The 17,934-nt window shown below is 34.5% G+C and overlaps 1 pseudogene; it reads left to right on the forward strand.

Moving 5' to 3' along the window:
- Positions 1-12,245: 12,245 nt before the first annotated feature.
- Positions 12,246-17,273, forward strand: LOC106733216 (high mobility group protein B1 pseudogene; annotated as a pseudogene).
- Positions 17,274-17,934: the final 661 nt, after the last annotated feature.

A 17,934-nucleotide genomic window follows, 5' to 3' on the forward strand; every position in this document is an offset into this window, starting at 1 on the left:
AGTAAATTCTAAATATCTAAAATTATATATAGTGATTGAATGTTTAAAAATAATGAGAATAATAATAATCTAGGGAAAAATTATGAAAAGCTATTTGATGATGATGTGAATAGTAATGCCTTTGTCTTGACTGATATGTATGGTATTCCTTCTGGAAAAATAAATTAATAAATTAATACACTGTAAAGATATATGTGATTCAGTGTAATTTAAACAAGTTTATAATAATCACAAATGAAATTTTTAAAAAGGGAGGAAAAAGGACTGTGGCATGACTACATCAACAAGATGTAGTCACTCTTTCTCTTTCTCACTGGCAAGTGCATGAGACCTCTGGTAATAATAATACAAAAATTGAAAATTAGAAAAAAGAGGAGATTAGAAAACAAACATCAAGAGCCAGTAGGAGGAATAGAACTCAATGTGGCTGGATCCCTCATGGTCTCCTGCACCAGGCAGGTTGCAAAACATGCCAAACTTGTATACGTGCATGGCCCAAATCCCGAGAAGAGAATAGAGAAGAGATTGAAGCAGGGTCATTCTTCATGGGGGTTGATTTCTTAATTCCCCTCTCTATCTTTCTCCAGCAAGTGCACACACTATATAACAAGCAGTGAAAAAAAAAAAAAATGGCAGGGTATGTCTATGTGGTGACACTGCAGCCAACTGCTAGCCAAGAAAAGGATTCAGTGGAGACCAAACCTGACAACACCTCAGTCTTAGACTTTTAGGATCCAGAATTAAAAGAAGTTAAATTACTGCTGTGTAAGCTGCCCTGTTTGTGCATTTTGATATGACAGCAGTAGTGAACTAATACATTAGTTAAATATCTATATAAAGTTCTGTATGTTCTGTATGACCCCCTTATCTTGACAAGCTAACAAATTACTATAGAATAATCACTATATTTAAAGATGCAGTTTAAAAAGTTTCTTAGTAACAACATCCTATTGATTCAATGTCATAAAAATATTAGTAGAAAAGGGCTTTAAAATATCCATGGAAGAAATTATAGCATATGTGCATTATATTTTAAATTGATTTTCATTAAGAAACTGGACTCAAAAATAAGTTGTTCTCAAGATATGATAAATCTAATGTAAAATGGCAAAGAAACAAAGGAAACCTAGAGTCAGGTGAGATATAAAGAAATTAGAGATATAGACTCTGGCATGAAAAAAAGAATAAGATGAATACTGAAAAAGAAGCATAGCTTTACTCATCTTTATGATTATTTTTCTCAAATAACGTTAGAAGAACTGATGATAGCAGTTATTGAAAGTAAATTTTATATATTTTACTACTAAATCCATTATTTTGCAAAAGTCCTTTTCCTGCTTATATGTGCTTATCTTACATTTTTTTTTCTTTTCTTTACAATTTTTTGTGTTTGTTCATGAATGTAAACATGGTTTCAGGAATTCTAGGAACATTTCTGTATCTTTTTTTTTTCTTTCTTTTTTTTTTTTGGGTGGGAGAGGTTTTTGCTATAGGGCATGCATGCATGCTCACCAGAAAGACAGAGAGAGAGAGAGAGAGAGAAAGTGAGAAATCACCCTCTAGAGGGATGGCCACGCCGTAATCCCTTCTCCTCCATTTTCCTCTCAGGATCTTGGGCACATACACACATGCGCCTGGCATGAGTTTAAGCCAGTGGATCTGGGACTCAAACAATAGTTGACTACATTGGAGTCCAGTGACATAGCATTATGCCAACTGCTGGTCCCAGGATTCAGGAATTCCAGGAAAATTTTGGTATATTACCATGAAATTTAGAATGCAAAATCAGCTTATTGTCTTATAATAAATATATTTATAAACAAAATACATTAATATATGTATATTTCATCATATACTTGCCCATATACTTGCCCATATACAGCTAAACACACAGAACATTTCTTTCTGGGTGACATGGTAATTGTGGTCACAATATGAAAATGAAATATTAGACATGAGATTTTATACTTTTGAATTGTTTCTATGGTCAAGAGACTGTATCCAAATATTAGAAATGAGCATTGATTTCAGAGATGAAAATTGAGGAAACTATGCAGATAAAGCAATGCTAGGTGCAATTAGATTTTCCAAAGGGGGAAAAAAACAACAACAACAACTTTTTAATGAAGAAATGTGCCTAGATTCCAAAAACATATTACCTCAAAGAAATCCATGTTGGCGATATATAGTGATTTAATATATGAATAATAATAAAAAATATAAAAATTAAAACATTTAGGGACCAGAAGTTAGTATAATGGATATGTCGCTGAACTCCCAAGTAGTCGACTGCAATTCGAGTCCCAGAACTGGTGGCTTAAACTCAAGCCAGGCATGTGTGCATGCATGCCCAAGATCCCAAGAGGAGAATGGAGGCAAAGGCATTGCGGTGTGGCCATCCTCCTGGGGGGTAATTTCTCGCTTTCTTTCTCTCTGTCTCTCTCTGTCTCTGGCGAGCACATGCGCCCTATAGCAAAAATCTCTAAAATAAATAAATAAATAAATAATAAAAATTAAAAATTTTAAAAAGAACAAAATAATTTAAAAAAAAAAGAAAAAGAAATCAATGTTGGGACCAGCAAATGGCAAGCGTAATGGTTATGTCACTGAACTCCCATGTAGTAGACTGTGGTTCAAATATAGACCAAGTGGCTTAAAACTCAAGGTGTACACATGTGTGTGCCCGAAATCCCAAGACGAAAATGGTGGAAAAGGGATTTTACCATGGTCATCCCCCCCTGGGGTGGGTGATTTCTCACTTTCTGTCTCTCCAGGAAACACATGCACCCCATAGCAAAAATTTCTCTCTTAAAAAAAAAAGGAAATCAAGGTAATTTGGAGCCAGCAGATGGTGTAGTGGTTACATTACTGAACTTTGACTGCTTGACCTGACGGCTTGAAACACACCAGGCACGTATTAATGTGTGCACAAGATCCCTGGAAGAAAATGAAAGCGAAGATATTGAAGCATGGCCATCCCTCCCTGAGGGGTGATTTCTCACTTTCCCTCTCACTGTTTGTAGCTCCCTCTCTCTTCCCTCAGCAAGTGCATGCATTCTAAGGCCAAAAACCACTTTTAAAAAAAAAGGAGTGTGATGGCAGATGCTCACTTGGAGATTATAATGTTTAAATGTCAGAATAAAAATTTAAGATTTTTTTTAAAGTTTATCGAAATCAGTTAATACGACAAAGCATTTAAGTTTAATATGTGTCAATAATCATAATAATTATAAAATTTGAATATTTAGGCTCCATTCACAACTAAACTATAGCTATTTATAATTTATACATAATTCTCATTGTCATAAGATTAAGAATATGAGCTTGGAAATTTGTATATTTTGATGTGGCACCCAAATAATTATAAATTCAAAGCTTAAATACAAACTTAGATAGAGAGATACACAGATAATTAAAGGATGTTTATATAGAAAGAGGAAAACTATATATATACACATTTAGATGATAGAAGGACAGATAATTTAGCTACATGAGTTACATTAATACAGAGACATGAGACTACAGATACAGAAATATATAGATATATGTGTTATTGTAATTATTGAGTTCTATTTCACTATTTTTCAGAAAAGTCAAGGGATAACTTATTGACATTTAATGATTATGAAACATAGAAATCAATTAATTACATTGTTAGTAACCATTTAATTACTTTTAAAAGTTTACATTGTATGCTTGCTTTTAGTAATAGATAGCTATAAATTAGTAGAAAATATAAGTACAAAACTAAATTGTATAATTCTAAATCATCTTAGATTCTGGAGAATATGCTTATATTTATTTAGTGTACTGTTTTTTGTGTTTTGTAATAAATGTCCTTAATATTGAAAAGATTATAAGCATATGCAGTAGATTCAAACAGGAGTAAAGCTGGATTTTCTTAATATTCTTTTGGGAAAATCAAGTAAAGAAAATATTCAGGGGACCAGCAGTTAGCGTAATGGCTATGTCACTGAACTCCCATGTAGTCGACTGTGGTTGTAGTCATGATCCCAGTGGCTTAAAGCTCATGCCGGGCACGTGTGCGTGCATGCCCAAGATCCCGAGAGGAGAATGGAAGAGAAGGGATTGTGGCATGGCCATCCCCCCTGGGGGGTGATTTCTCGCTTTCTGTCTCTCTCTGCCTGGCGAGCACACGTGCCCTATAGCAAAAAGAAGAAAGAAAAAAAAAAGAAAGAAAAAAGATTCAGTTAAGTAGACAGTAATTTTAAAATTTGTAAAGTATTCATGAACTTTAATAAAATTTCTTAAAGGAAATTATTTGTTCCTGTGTTTATCAATCATTTTACCTCCTGATGTCAGCAAGCTTGATTTGTGTAATTATATTGTTCACATATCTTTGAAGTGTATTTTTAAATATTTTTGTTTATTTGCTCAGTCAATAAAAATATGTGTTGGGATCAGCAGATGGCAAAATGGATATGTTGCTGGACTTCCACGCAGTCACCTGCAGTTTGAGTCCTGTATTCGTTTGTGAAAAGTCACACCCCGTACGTGTGTGTGTGCCCAAGATTCTGATAGGAGAATGGAGGAGAAGAGATTGCAGCATGGTCATCCCTCCTGGGAGATGATTTCTCGCTTTCTCTCTCTTTCTATCTCTCTGGCAAGCACATATGCCCTATAGCAAAAAATCTCTTTCAAGAAAAGATAAATGTTATAATATTTGAAATTATTGTCATGGATTGATTGTTTCTTTTAGTTATGCTAGTTTTTGTTTTGCATAGAGTAAATTTATACTATTAGGTATGTATAATTTAAGAGTATTTTTTCTTCTTTCAAAAATGTTTGTTGATTTCTTATAAATTGTAGATTAAATTTTTTGTATGTATTTATTGTGTACAACATACCCAGATGAATGAAAAAAGTTCTTCTGGCTCTTTTGGAACTTCCATACATCTAACTTTGCATGCACATATATAAAGCTTACAATGTACTAAAATCTTATTTTATTTTTCTATCTTCTGTGCTAGATGTGTTTAAAGAAAACTATGCAAATGAAGAACTAGAAGGAATATAAAAAAGTATATATATATATATATATATATATATATATTATGCATTTGTGTTCTAATAAAATAAAAGTTTAGATTTATTAATTGGAATAATTATGTACATTGACATCTAGTATCAGATACAAAATACATTTTATTCATATTTTTATTTATGCATCTACCTAATATATAAATATGCTTACACTGGATCAGCTGAAGGCATGGTGGTTAAGACAGCTGGATCCCACATGGCTAATGGTGTGGTTCAAGCCCTGGACCCAGCATCTTGTAAAACACACTGGATGTGTGTATGTCCAAAACCCTGACAGTGAGTAGAGACGAGGGGGTTGCAATATTGCCATCTTCCCTGAGGGTTGCTTTTCATTTTCCCTCTCTGTCCTTTCCTCCCTCTCTCCAGCAAGCACAAGCACCCTATGGCAAACAAACAAATTTTTTTTTAAAAGTAGCTGTAATTTGTGAAACACTTATGATCCCAGGTTAGAATATTTTGAGCTAGCTTCAAAACCGAACTCAGGGCCATTAATGCTCCATCAAGTTCTAATGGCCGTTTACTACTGGACGATAATAGTGGTTCCTACATGAACATGAGATAAAGGAGCTTGCTTCAGATTATTAGGTCTACGTGGGCAAATGAGAAGTGACACAGAATACACATTCTTGCAAGTCAGAGGGAAAGGAGATTCTGCTTAAATAAGGCCAAAATATGTAATGGGAGAATACTGTTAGGGAGCTCATTTGAGCTAGACTTCAGTTAATTACTCAATCTTTTTCAAGTTGTGCTGTTAAGCTTCTTGGGTTTTGTGCACTGTGGCAGTTAAAGGTGTTCCCCAAATACAGAAACTATGGGACCATTTTCTTTGTGAGATTTATTTTCATGTCACACATAATCTTTAAGCAATGATAATATCAGAGATTATTTGAAAATGCATCTTCTACATGTTATTTTGATCTAAATTTAAGAGTATAAAAATGCAGTGTAAATTACAAGTATTATCTTTTAATAATTTATCTGAAAATTCAGGTAATCCACCTGTATTGCATCAGGGAAGCCATATCTAGTTAGAGCCAGATTTGGCTACTTTTTATGCTCTGGCAGATAAAAGACTTGTGTCTATTGTAGATAAAATATTGTACCATTAATTCCAATGTTTGTAATTATATGCATTTACAGTAAAATGATTAAAATATTTATTTTTTGAATTTGTTTAAGTAGTAATGATTAAATTTATATAAGATTATTTAAGGTCAAAAAGGTCTTTTCACTTTTCACATGTCAATTTGTTCATGATAGTATTGATTTGGGGCAAGACAGGTATCATATGCTTTCTGTATTAAAAAACTCCAGGGTATATGGGGAATAGAAATGGAAAGGCTTGTGTTTTCTATTTGAGCTCCTGGTTTTAATTAAATTAAATAGCAAATGACTAAGGAAATGCATCAAATTACAAAGGAAATCAAATTTGGTCAAGAGTATATATAGGCATATTTTTTAAGTCTCCAGTTAATTCTTATGTATACACTTAATAAATACTTACTGCTTATATAAAAAAGTATATTTTAATCATTTACTAATTTATTTATAATTAATTTTCCTCCGTAATTATAAATAAAACATTGAATTGACCCAATAATTCCTATTCTCAATGAATAATCTGGGCATTTGAGGAATTCAATTTTTCATCAATTATCTATAGATTCCTCTTCTCTTTGAGCACATTAAACATAGAAGCAGTAAACTAGTATAAATATACTAAATAATATATTTGAATGTTCTATGTAAAGAGATATTTTATTTTGTGAAACAGTTTACAATCTACAAAGGTGAACACATACATATATATTATAGTTATCACATATATATACACACACACATACTTAAATCTTATAGTATCTTTTATTTGCATATTCAAAAGTTCACAATAGATAAGAAAATAATTTATTGTCAAATTGTAACCTTGCTTCAAGGTAGAAATAAGTTACCCAGTTTAAAAGTAGTATTTTTATTTCTCTAAAGAGATAAGTTATAGTCAATCAAATAACAAATAAGTATACATCTCAGTTGTAACTCCATAAGTCCCAAAGTCTTTTTAGGTTATAAAAATTACCAGTTTCCTCACCTTCCTGACAGGCTCATATAATGAACAGCAACTAAAGAGGCACTAAGAAAATGTTATTGATAATTGAAAATACCAGGTGACTAGAACATGAAATTAAAAAGAAATGCAATTGCAGAGAAATAAAAAAAAAGTAAGGAAAGATGAGTGGATAGAAAGAAGGAAAATGGAAAGAATTGACCAATAAGGACAGATATGATAAAAACTTAGAAATAGCTTAGAGCATTCTACCAATGTTGAAAATTTATTACTGTCTTGTGTCCTTGCTGAAGAGAGACAAAGAGAGAGAGAAAGAGCAAAAGCATCCTTCCTGAAGAATGGTCATGCTGCAATTAGTCTCTTTTCCACGCTTCTCCTTTCAGGAATTTGGACACATAAGCACATGTGTCTGAAGCAACTGGGTCTGGGACTTGAACCAAATGGTCAGACATGTGAATCCAGCTGCCTTAATCACCAGGCCATGGAACTAGCCCCAAACTCATTATTAATATGAATTTAGTGACTGAATCATCTCTGTAAAAATCCAAATGAGTGGCATTTCATATATATATATATATATATATATATATATATATATATATATATATATATATATATCCCTAGAGGGATGGCCACACTGCAATCCCTTCTCCTCTGTTCTCCTCTTGGGCATGCACACACATGTGCCCGGCATGATTTTTAAGCCACGGGGTCTGGGATACAAACTGCGGTCGACTACATGGGAGTCCAGCGACATAGCCATTACCCTAACTGCTGGTGTCTCATCAGTATATTTTTGAACCTTAGCTTAATAAACACACACCTTAACTCAATACTATTTAAATTTTCAAATAAATTATGTATGTCCACAAAACCTCGGCTGAAGTAAGTAATGTTTGTATTACAAGTTCCAAGAGTATCTGACTACTATGTGCTTAATGCAATCTTTTGATGTCAGTGACCGTGTGTGTCAGGTTACTCAGCTGGTCAGTACAATCATATGGCATAGGGCACAATGGTGCTCCTTGGGGTTCATATTGCAGGTTTTGTGCAGGACTTCATAGCTTCCAAGAACAAAGATGCTCCATCACTGTGTCTCACTGGAAATGCAGAGATAATGATCCATATAATCTACTCATTCCTTTTGGAGTAAACTAAGAGATATAAATTATAAATGTTCAATGTGCTGTTGTAGAAGTTATCTTTGCAAACTAAATTGAAGGAATTTCTAAAACTTTTCTATGCGATCTTTTTACAAAATATATTATCACAAACCTACAAATAAGATGTTCAATCATGGCATGAAAGAAATATCGCCTTAATTCATTGCCCAGACAGAATGGATGTGAGGTGAGTTTTTCTTCAAATTGTTTTCAAGAACCTGGGGCTTGATGGCTCCATCAATTTGAAAAACTGAGAAGATACTTTTATAACCAAGTGCTACATAAATATCTAGGTTTGCTATAAACACTTGATGTATGTCACACACAAAGATGATATAATTATTTTTTCTACTAAATTTTCCAGTTGATTGTATTCAAAGTCACAAATATACTCTTCATATATAGCATGCAGACCCTCCTGAAAGATGTAATTTTTAAAATATTTAGACATCATTTCTCAGTTATTGTAAAACCAAGGAAAGTGATTCTTCAAACTCATAAATCTGTCCAATTTAACTTCCTCTTGACAATCAAATATAATCCATAGGAAACAGGGAAACAGCTGTGCTTAACATTCAACTCTTAAGCCAAAAACCATGTCTAAAAAACATTATTTTGCCTTAAAACATAGGCAATTAAGTAAGTAGAGTGTTTCTCATTAATTATGCAGCCAGTAGTGATGACGCAGTTCATCTTGGAAATAAATGAGGGCTGTATTCTCTCCCATTGATTTTGACCAGTTTTCTTATTTGTGCGTCTAAGACTGAAAAGTACTGAAAAATCCCGTGTTTCCTTCTTCTTTCCCTCTTCTTTTCCTTCTTCTTTTTCTTCTTCGTTTTTATTTTCTTTTATTGCCACAGAATGCATGCATTATTGGTCAAAGAGAGAAAGAGTACCCTCCAGTGGAGTGCGATTATATCACAATTATCTTTCATTTATTTCTCCATCCTGTCAGGATGTGGGGTAGCCTTATACATGTATCATGTGTGGTTTTCAAACTACTAGATGGGATTTGATCCATGTTTCGCTATATGGAATCTGCTCTCTTAACTGCTGAGCTATGGAGCTGTCAAGATTCCATGTTATATATCTGTTATGGGGACCAGCAGTTGGTTTAATGGCTATGTCACAGGACTCCCATGTAGCCGACTGCGGTTCGAGACCCAGACCTGGTGGCTTAAACTCACGCCAAGTGCATGTGCATGCGTACACAAGATCCCAGGAAGAGAATGGAGGAGAAGGGATTGTGGCATGGCCATCCCCCCTGGGGGGTGATTTCTCACTTTCTGTCTCTCTCTGTCTTTCTGGTAAGCACATGCAACCTATAGTAAAAACCTCTCCAAAAAAAAAAAATCCACTGTGTATTAGTATGCTGTCAGTTATACTTGAACTGCTAAATAGTTCTAATGTGGTCTGTCACAGAAATTTTCAAATTTGTCAATTTTGGGTAATGATAAAATCAGATCTTCAACCATGGCCATTTAAGTTTCATTTTTCATGGTTAATTGATTTATTCTGATGTTCTTTCTTAAAAAAAATTGTAATAGGCTACAGTTAGGAAATTGCCTCTTTTAAAGAAATTAATAAAAAAATTTTGATAAATACTCTTGAATAGAGGTTTATGACAACTTTGAGATCATATTTCTGAGTGTCCAAGATTTAAATGAAAAAGATCAGACCATAGATGAGATTAAATACATGAGACTGAATTGGTGAAAAAGAATTTTATGACTTTTGACTAAATTTTAGCTCTGTCCATATATATATTTTTTGAGTGTTTAGTATCTACCTACTGTTTGGACAGAATCCCAACCAGTTTCCTGGCTTTAAGACCTAAAGCAAATTTTTCTTAAGTTTTTAAAATTTTGATTCATTAAAGCTAAAATGACATTTCTTGAAATTAAGAAAATAATACTAATAGCAAACTAAAGAGTGTAAGAGAAGAGTGGTCAGTTGGGAAGGGGGATGAAATTAAGGGGGGAAAAAAAGCAAAACTTTTAAGGTACACAAACATGGAAAATTGTCTGCTGATAATAATGTTTATGATAATATCTTTGGACTGATATGCAGTGTATTCAAGGTGGCAAGATTCATTTTGTATGCCCATAATGAATGTGAAGCAAGCTTATAAAACTCTGGAATTGTTTTTACCTTTCTTATTCTTTTCAAGACTTAAGTATGTGTTTTGATGTTAGGGCACTAGCTCCACAGTTTAGCAGTACCAAACTAGATAGACTCTCATCCTCCTGAGCAAGTCTCCATGTGTATTTTTATAAATCCTTTGGTGGGGAGGAGGGAGGAGTACCAAAAATTAGTAAGCCAGTGAAAATATTCTGTATGATGCTATAATGGTGGATATATGTCAATATGCTGTTGTCTAATCCTATAGAATGTGCAACAGAAGTAAAACCTAAACTACAGAATTCAACTGATTATGATGTGAAAATAGAGGCTATTGATTGTAACAAATGGACCATTCTGATGGGGAGTGTTAATGGTGGAAGAGGCTGTGCATATGCAGGAGATATGGGAATAATTCTTTTTTGCTCAACTTTACTATGAAACTAAATTACTCAAAGCATACAGTATATTTATATATAAAAAAAGAAGTAAATTATTAAGGTTTACTCTAGTGGTTGAAATGGGATTACCAAGAACTTGATCTCTCTCTCTTCAATATCTTTTCATTTTCTGAAGTGCTTTACCTCTAATTTTCCCTGTAGTGACCTTGGTAAGAATCTCTTATGTTTGTAAATTGTAATAAGAGTTGTAAGTCTTCCCACTCCCCAAAATAGAAAAAGAGAAATAACCTCTTCTAGTATTAATGTGCACTGGAAAGAATGCATTTTTTCTTTTTAGAAACACTGTTTTCCCTATAATTCATTGGCCCTGGAAATTTTCACTTGAGCCAATCACTATGGTCAATGGTATGAAATAGACAGATGGACCTATATTAGTTGGGCTAGAGATCTCATATCAACATTTCAGGGGAGTAAGTGAGAGCCTTTTCAGAGGAAGTTAAAACTTAATCAAAAATTTAAAAACAAATCCCATGGACAAACAGACAACATAGCATTAAATTCATTTTGCCTCCACATGGCTGACTGTCCTTTGAGTCCTGGTCTCAGTGGCTTAAAAATCATGCAAGGTGGGTGTGCATGCAGACCTAAAATCTTGGGAGGAGAATGGAGGAGAAAGAATTGCCCCATGGCCATCACCCCTTGGGGGATGATTTCTCACTTTTCCTCTCACTGGCTCTGTCTCTCTTTCTGGTGAGTACATCCACCCTAAGGAAAAAAAAAAAAGAAGTCTTAAAAAATTGGAGGTTTGGCTGGCTCCATGATCTGGTGTTTAAGGCAACTGGATCTCACATGATTTACTATGCGGTTTAAATCTCAGGTACAGTAGCTTGGGAAACGTGCTCGGTGTATTTGTGTGAATGGACAAAATCCCAAAGGGAGAGAAAGATATAGAAGATATTACAGCACGACCCCTGGCCATATTTTTTTTTAGAGGTTTTCGCTATAGGGCGCGTGCGCTCGCCAAACAGACAGAGAGAGACATAGAGACAGAAAGCGAGAAATCACCCCCCAGGGGGGATGGTCACACCACAATCTCTTCTCCTCCATTCTCCTCTCGGGATCTTGGGCACGCACGCACACGCGCCCGGCGTGAGTTTTAAGCCACCGGGTCCGGAACACGAACCGCGGTCGACTACGTGGGAGTCCAGTGACATAGCCATTATGCTAACTGCTGATTCCCGACCCTTGGGCATATTGAGTGCTCCTTTCTCTCTACATCTCAGATGAGTGGAAACACTCTCTGCACCTTCCTGAGGTGAAAAAAAAAAAAAAGAAATGAGACCCTTGTGTGTAGGTGAGTTCTCATAATCCATATACGACATCATATTGTTGGTATTCCTGTCAAGTTTTCCTTGCTGAGATAATAGGTCGTTGATGCTAATTTGTCAACAGCAGCATCATCATATGCCAGAATTGCAGCTTGAAGATATGGCAGAATTTGGTACCAATAATTTAGGTACTCAGGGCCTTAGATATTGAAACATGGGATAAAAATTTAGTGTAATCAAGAAAAAAAAATGTACAGTGATTAAATGTTAAAAAAAGAAAAAAAAATAATTAATTAATTAAGAAACAAATCCATGTCTTTTTTTTTTTATTTGATCACTTCATAACGTGTAAGTTGCCATTGACCCAGCCTTGTTGTGTAGTCAGTGATGTATTGAACTGCACGCAGGTATAGAAGCCACACGCCACCAGTTCTAATCACTACTAGGTCAGCCTGGGAAAAACAGCATAACCAGGATTTTACAAGCTCTAGGACTTATTGATTGCTTTACCTATCTTTTTCATTGAATTGTAAGGATATTTTATGTATTCTGGATATATGTTCATTATCAGATACATGATTTACAAACATTTCTTCCATTTGGAGATTGCTTTTACTTTTTTCATGATGTTCTTTAAAGCATAAACATTTTTATTTTGACCAAGTTCATTTTAAATATTTTTCTCTTATCATGGTGCTTTTAGTGCAATATTGAATAAAATATTATCAAATCTAAGGTCAATATTTATAGTTATGCTTTCTTCTAAGAATTTTATGGTTCTAGTTTTTACATTTAGGTTACCCTTACCGTCTTAGTTAACTCTTTTATATAGTGTGATAAAGAGGTTAACCTAAATTCTTTTGCTTGTGGATATTCAATTCTTCCAGACTTACATTGGAAAAAAAAATACTATTTTCTTCCCTTTATTATTGGTATCCTGATCAAAAACCAATTAGTCAGAAATGTAAGAGTTCATGACTGTCTTTAAGTCAGGCCACAATATCCTGCCTTTTTAAAAGAATTTTTTATTAACTTTATTTATTATTATTATTTTCTAGTTTTGATCAGAGAGAAACAGAGAGAGAGAGGGAAAGTGAGAAAGCAAGTCACCAGATCTGGGACTTCAACCTCGGTCATCAGCCTTTTGGGAGTCCAGTGTCTTTAACCACCACACCAACTGCCAGCCTCCCACAATATCCTGCTTTAGGTAGCTTTTTGATAAATTTTGAAACTGGAGGAATGAGTTTCTAACATTTGATTCTTCATATTTAAGACTATTTTTGGTTATTCAATGTCTCTTGCATCTCCATAAAAATTCAGTATTAGTTTGCCCATTACTGTGATTGAATTGAAAAATTATATTGGTTTCATAAATATCTACAATTATTTGTGAATTTAAAAATTTACATATATGTAGAATGGAATTTTATTAACCATAAAAATGAAATCCTGTTATTTGCAATGACTTATAGATTTATGGGCATTTTTTAAAATTTTACTTTTTTATTGTTGTTCAAATTAATTTGTTTTCCTTCTTTTAGAACTAGTAAAGACATTTATTAAAATTTGCAGAATACAAAATCAAGATATCAATAGTATTTTTATACTTATAAATAAATTTAAGCAAGGGGATGAAAGTTCTCTATAATAAAAACTGTAAACCACCAACGAAAGAAATTCATATGTTTGAAAAGACACCCCATGCTCATGGACTGAAATAACATTGTTAAGATGCCCATACAACCCCAAAGCAATCTACAGATACAATGCAATCTCTATCAAAATACTAAGGGCATCTTTCACAGAAAGAGAAAAAAAAAAATTCTCAAACTTGTATGCAACCACAAAAAACACTGATGAGTCAGGTGATCTTGAACCAAAAAAGAATAAAACTAAAGGTATAATACACGACCTGAACTCAAAATATGCTACACAAAGTATGTTAAACAGCATGTTTTGGCATGACAACAGACACATAAACCAGAGATAATAGAGAACTCAGGGTAAGTACACACATTTACAGCTAGCAGGATTCTTTTAATCAGTATGGAATAGTAGATATTAATTTTATACTTTGTTCAATAACATCCCATTGTATTGGTATTCCACAATTTGTTTATTCATTCACCCATTGAAAGACATCTTCTTTGTTTCCAGTTTTTTTAGTTTTTTTATTTCAATTTCTTTTATACATTCAATCGAATATGTCACTTAGCTTGCAAAGTGAATATTCTGACCAATCTCACCAATTTCTCACCAATCCAGTTCAGAATATTATATACATTATTATGATTTTAATCTGACCAGACAGAGATCCAGAGAAAGAGAGAGAGAGAGAGAGAGAGAGAGGGAAGTGAGAAGGAGACAGAGAGATGGGGAAAGTGAAGCCACTAGGTCCGGAACTGGAACCATAGTCGGCCACATGGGAGTCCAGTGCCCCTAACCACCACACCACCTGCTAGCCACAAAAATGAATCTTTTAAGCATCAATACACTGCATATTAGTCCATTATAAGATATTATCATTAAGTTATACCTATGTATGTTTTAATGTAACACATGTATATGTACCTGACTTTCAAAAATTTTAATAATAAATTAATCTACAGTTTAATGTGATGTTTATTTTATTGGGTGTACATTTTATTTCTTTTTGTAAGGGCTTATCTTTTCTAGTGCATTCTACTAAACTTGAATCTTTAATAAATATTCTGCTTTTGGGAGTCCAGCACGTGGTGTGGAGGATAAGGCAGCAGAACCCATATGGCCAAGAATAAACAAATAAATATGAAAATAAATTAATCTAAGCAAAACAAAACAAAGAAAACCAGACTCTTTATCTATTCTGGAATAAATTTTGATTTGGGAGAGACATGTAGAAATTATTATGTGTATAGAACAATTTATCATGGAGAAATCAGTTTGAATTTCTTGGCTTCCATACACGACATAGCTAACTTTCAAGGCATACTTTTCTCATATGTCATGGTTTTATTCCTACTACATAGGTCTGTGCTTGTATGTTTTAATTAGAAATAGATACCTTTTTTAAGGTTTACTTGTATTCACTCTTAAGTGAAAGTCCTACTGTGAAAATGAGCTTTCTAGATAGAAACAGCTTTGCTAATTGTACATTCTTTGACAGGTATTGTTTATTTTGTTTTCCCAGTCAGTGTGCCAGAATTTCAGAGTAAAACTACAGTTATAAATACAAAGTCCATGTATTTAGATCATATATGCAATGATTATTAGATTTCATAAAGATTACCTTTAGAAAGAGTCCATTTATATTAATTAAGGATAAAAGCTTTGTTTGCAAAGATGAGAACAATATGTATTTTACTCCAAAACTAGCTTAGGCATAATTATATGCAACGAATGAGAAATTTATTATAGTTGCCATCTGTTAAGTGTGCCTGCCCAAACCTCAGTTTGGTATTGCTCCATATTGTGAATTACACCTTTTTTAGGTAGAATCAGAGTAGTATTTCCCAAGATGCCTTGTGACAAGATTGGCGGCCAAAGTGCAGCATCCAGTTCCAAAGGAGCATGGAGTTTGAATGAAGGTAGGGTGTGCTACCAGCTCTCCAAGCAGTTTTCACTGTGAAGGTCATTGATCTTTCTATTAGCACTTAGACAGAGATGTTGACTGTCTGGTATCCAGCCCCTGGCTTTTTGAGTGCCCAGTGGTGTGCAGTGGCTGCCATTATTTGTTAGAATAAAATCATGGTAAATTTGGACAACACGCTTGGCTGTGTATCACAGAGTTTGATTTTCCTGGCTCTTTCAAAAATGGTTAGCCAACACACAGCCTCAAACAAGATCCTTTCTGTTTAAGCTAGATGAAGTAGATTCTGTGACTGAATGTTGGCAAATACAAAACAGTAGCATGCTCTCAACGCTTAGCAACTGGCAAAAATACTTAGCCATATGTGGCAAAGGTAATTGCCATTGTTTTCGCCTGGTGTCAACTCACGCGCTCTACCCCGAGACTTAGTGTTTGTCACTCACTCTTGTTCATCCTGAACTGTACTTGTTCTCTGTTTTTATGCACTGGGGTGACTTTCTGTTATCATTTCTCTTTGAATTTGCTTACATTCATTTTAAATGTCAGCTCTTTATGAACTATATGCCTAAGATTTGCCTCTTAATTGCTCAGAAAAATAGCTGTCACTGAACATTTAAGTTTTTCAGATGGTGCCCTCATTTCCACAGTGCTATAGCTCTCTCTTCTATGTCTCCACATAGTACATACCGACTGTCCTCACTCTATGGCCAAAACTGAAGACTAGACAATATAGAAACATAGAAAATGGTTATAGATATTGGATCCAGTGTGTGAGAGGCTGGGAGAAGGAGGAGAGTCTAAGGAAAGACATTAAGAAGAAAAATACAGCATCGGGCTCCCGCTTGCACAGCCATTGCAGTACCTTGAGCTCCATAGAGAGAGTGCTGGGGCAAGTGAGAGCCCTGGGTGACTCTACTTCATGGAGGAGAGATAACCAAGCAGGGGCAAAGGAGATTCTAAGAAGCTGAGAAGCAAAATGTCGTCATATGCATTCTTTGTGCAAACTTGCTGGGAGGAGCACAAGAGGACGCACCCAGATGCTTCAGTCAACTTCTCATAGTTTTCTAAGAAGTGCTCAGAAAGGTGGAAGACTGTGTCTTCTAAAGGAAAAGGAATGTTTGAAGATATGGCATAGGTGGATAAGGCCCTTTATGAAAGAGAAATGAAAACCTATATCCCTCCTAAAGGGGAAACAAAAACGAAGATCAAGGATCCCAATGCACCCAAGAGTCTTCCTTCAGCCTTTTTCTTGTTGTATTTTGAATATCGCCCCAAAATCAAAGGAGAACATCCTGGCCTATCCATTGGTGATGTTACAAAGAAACTGGGAGAGATGTAGAATAGCACTGCTGCAGATGATAAACAGTCTTATGAAATGAAGGCTACTAAGCTGAAGAAAAAATATGAAAAGGATATTGCTGCATACCGAGCTAAAAGAAAGCCTGATGCAGCAAAGAAGGAAGTTGTTGAGACTGATAAGAACAAGAAAAAGGAGGAGAAGGAAGACAAAGTAGAAGAAGATAAGAAAAAGAGGAAGATGATGAGGATGAAGATGAAGAAGATGATGATGAAGTTGGTTCTAGCACATTTTTTTTCCTTGTCTATAAAGCATTTATCCCCCAACCCCCGTACACAACTCACTTCTTTTAAAGAAAATAATTGAAATGTAAGGCTGTGTAAGATTTGTTTTTAAGCTGTACAGTGTCTTTTTTTGTATAGTTAACACACTACCAAATGTGTCTTTGGATAGCCCTGTCCTGGTGGTATTTTCAATAGCCACTAACCTTGCCTGGTACAGTATGGGGGTTGTAAATTGGCATAGAAATTTAAAGCAGGTTCTTGTTGGTGCACAGCACAAATTAGTTATACATGGGGATGGTAGCTTATTCATCTTCAGTTGTCTCTGATGCAGCTTATACAAAATAATTGTTGTTCTGTTAACTGAATACCACTAATTGCAAAAAAAAAAAAAAAAAAGTTGCAGCTGCTTTTTTGACATTCTGAATGCTTCTAAGTAAATACATTTTTTATTAAGAAAAAGAAGAACACTAGAGAGGAAACACATTTATGGGACTAAGAAATGGGTTATTATCTTTTTTTATTTATTTAAAATTTTTTAACATTTTTTTGAGAGGTTTTTGCTATAGGGCACATGTGCTCGCCAGACAGACAGAGAGAGACAGAGAGACAGAGAGAGAGAAAACACCCCTTAGGGAAGATGGCCACG

Source organism: Tupaia chinensis, unplaced genomic scaffold (genome assembly GCF_000334495.1).
Source record: "Tupaia chinensis unplaced genomic scaffold, TupChi_1.0 Scaffold000065_1, whole genome shotgun sequence".
NCBI lineage: Eukaryota > Metazoa > Chordata > Mammalia > Scandentia > Tupaiidae > Tupaia > Tupaia belangeri.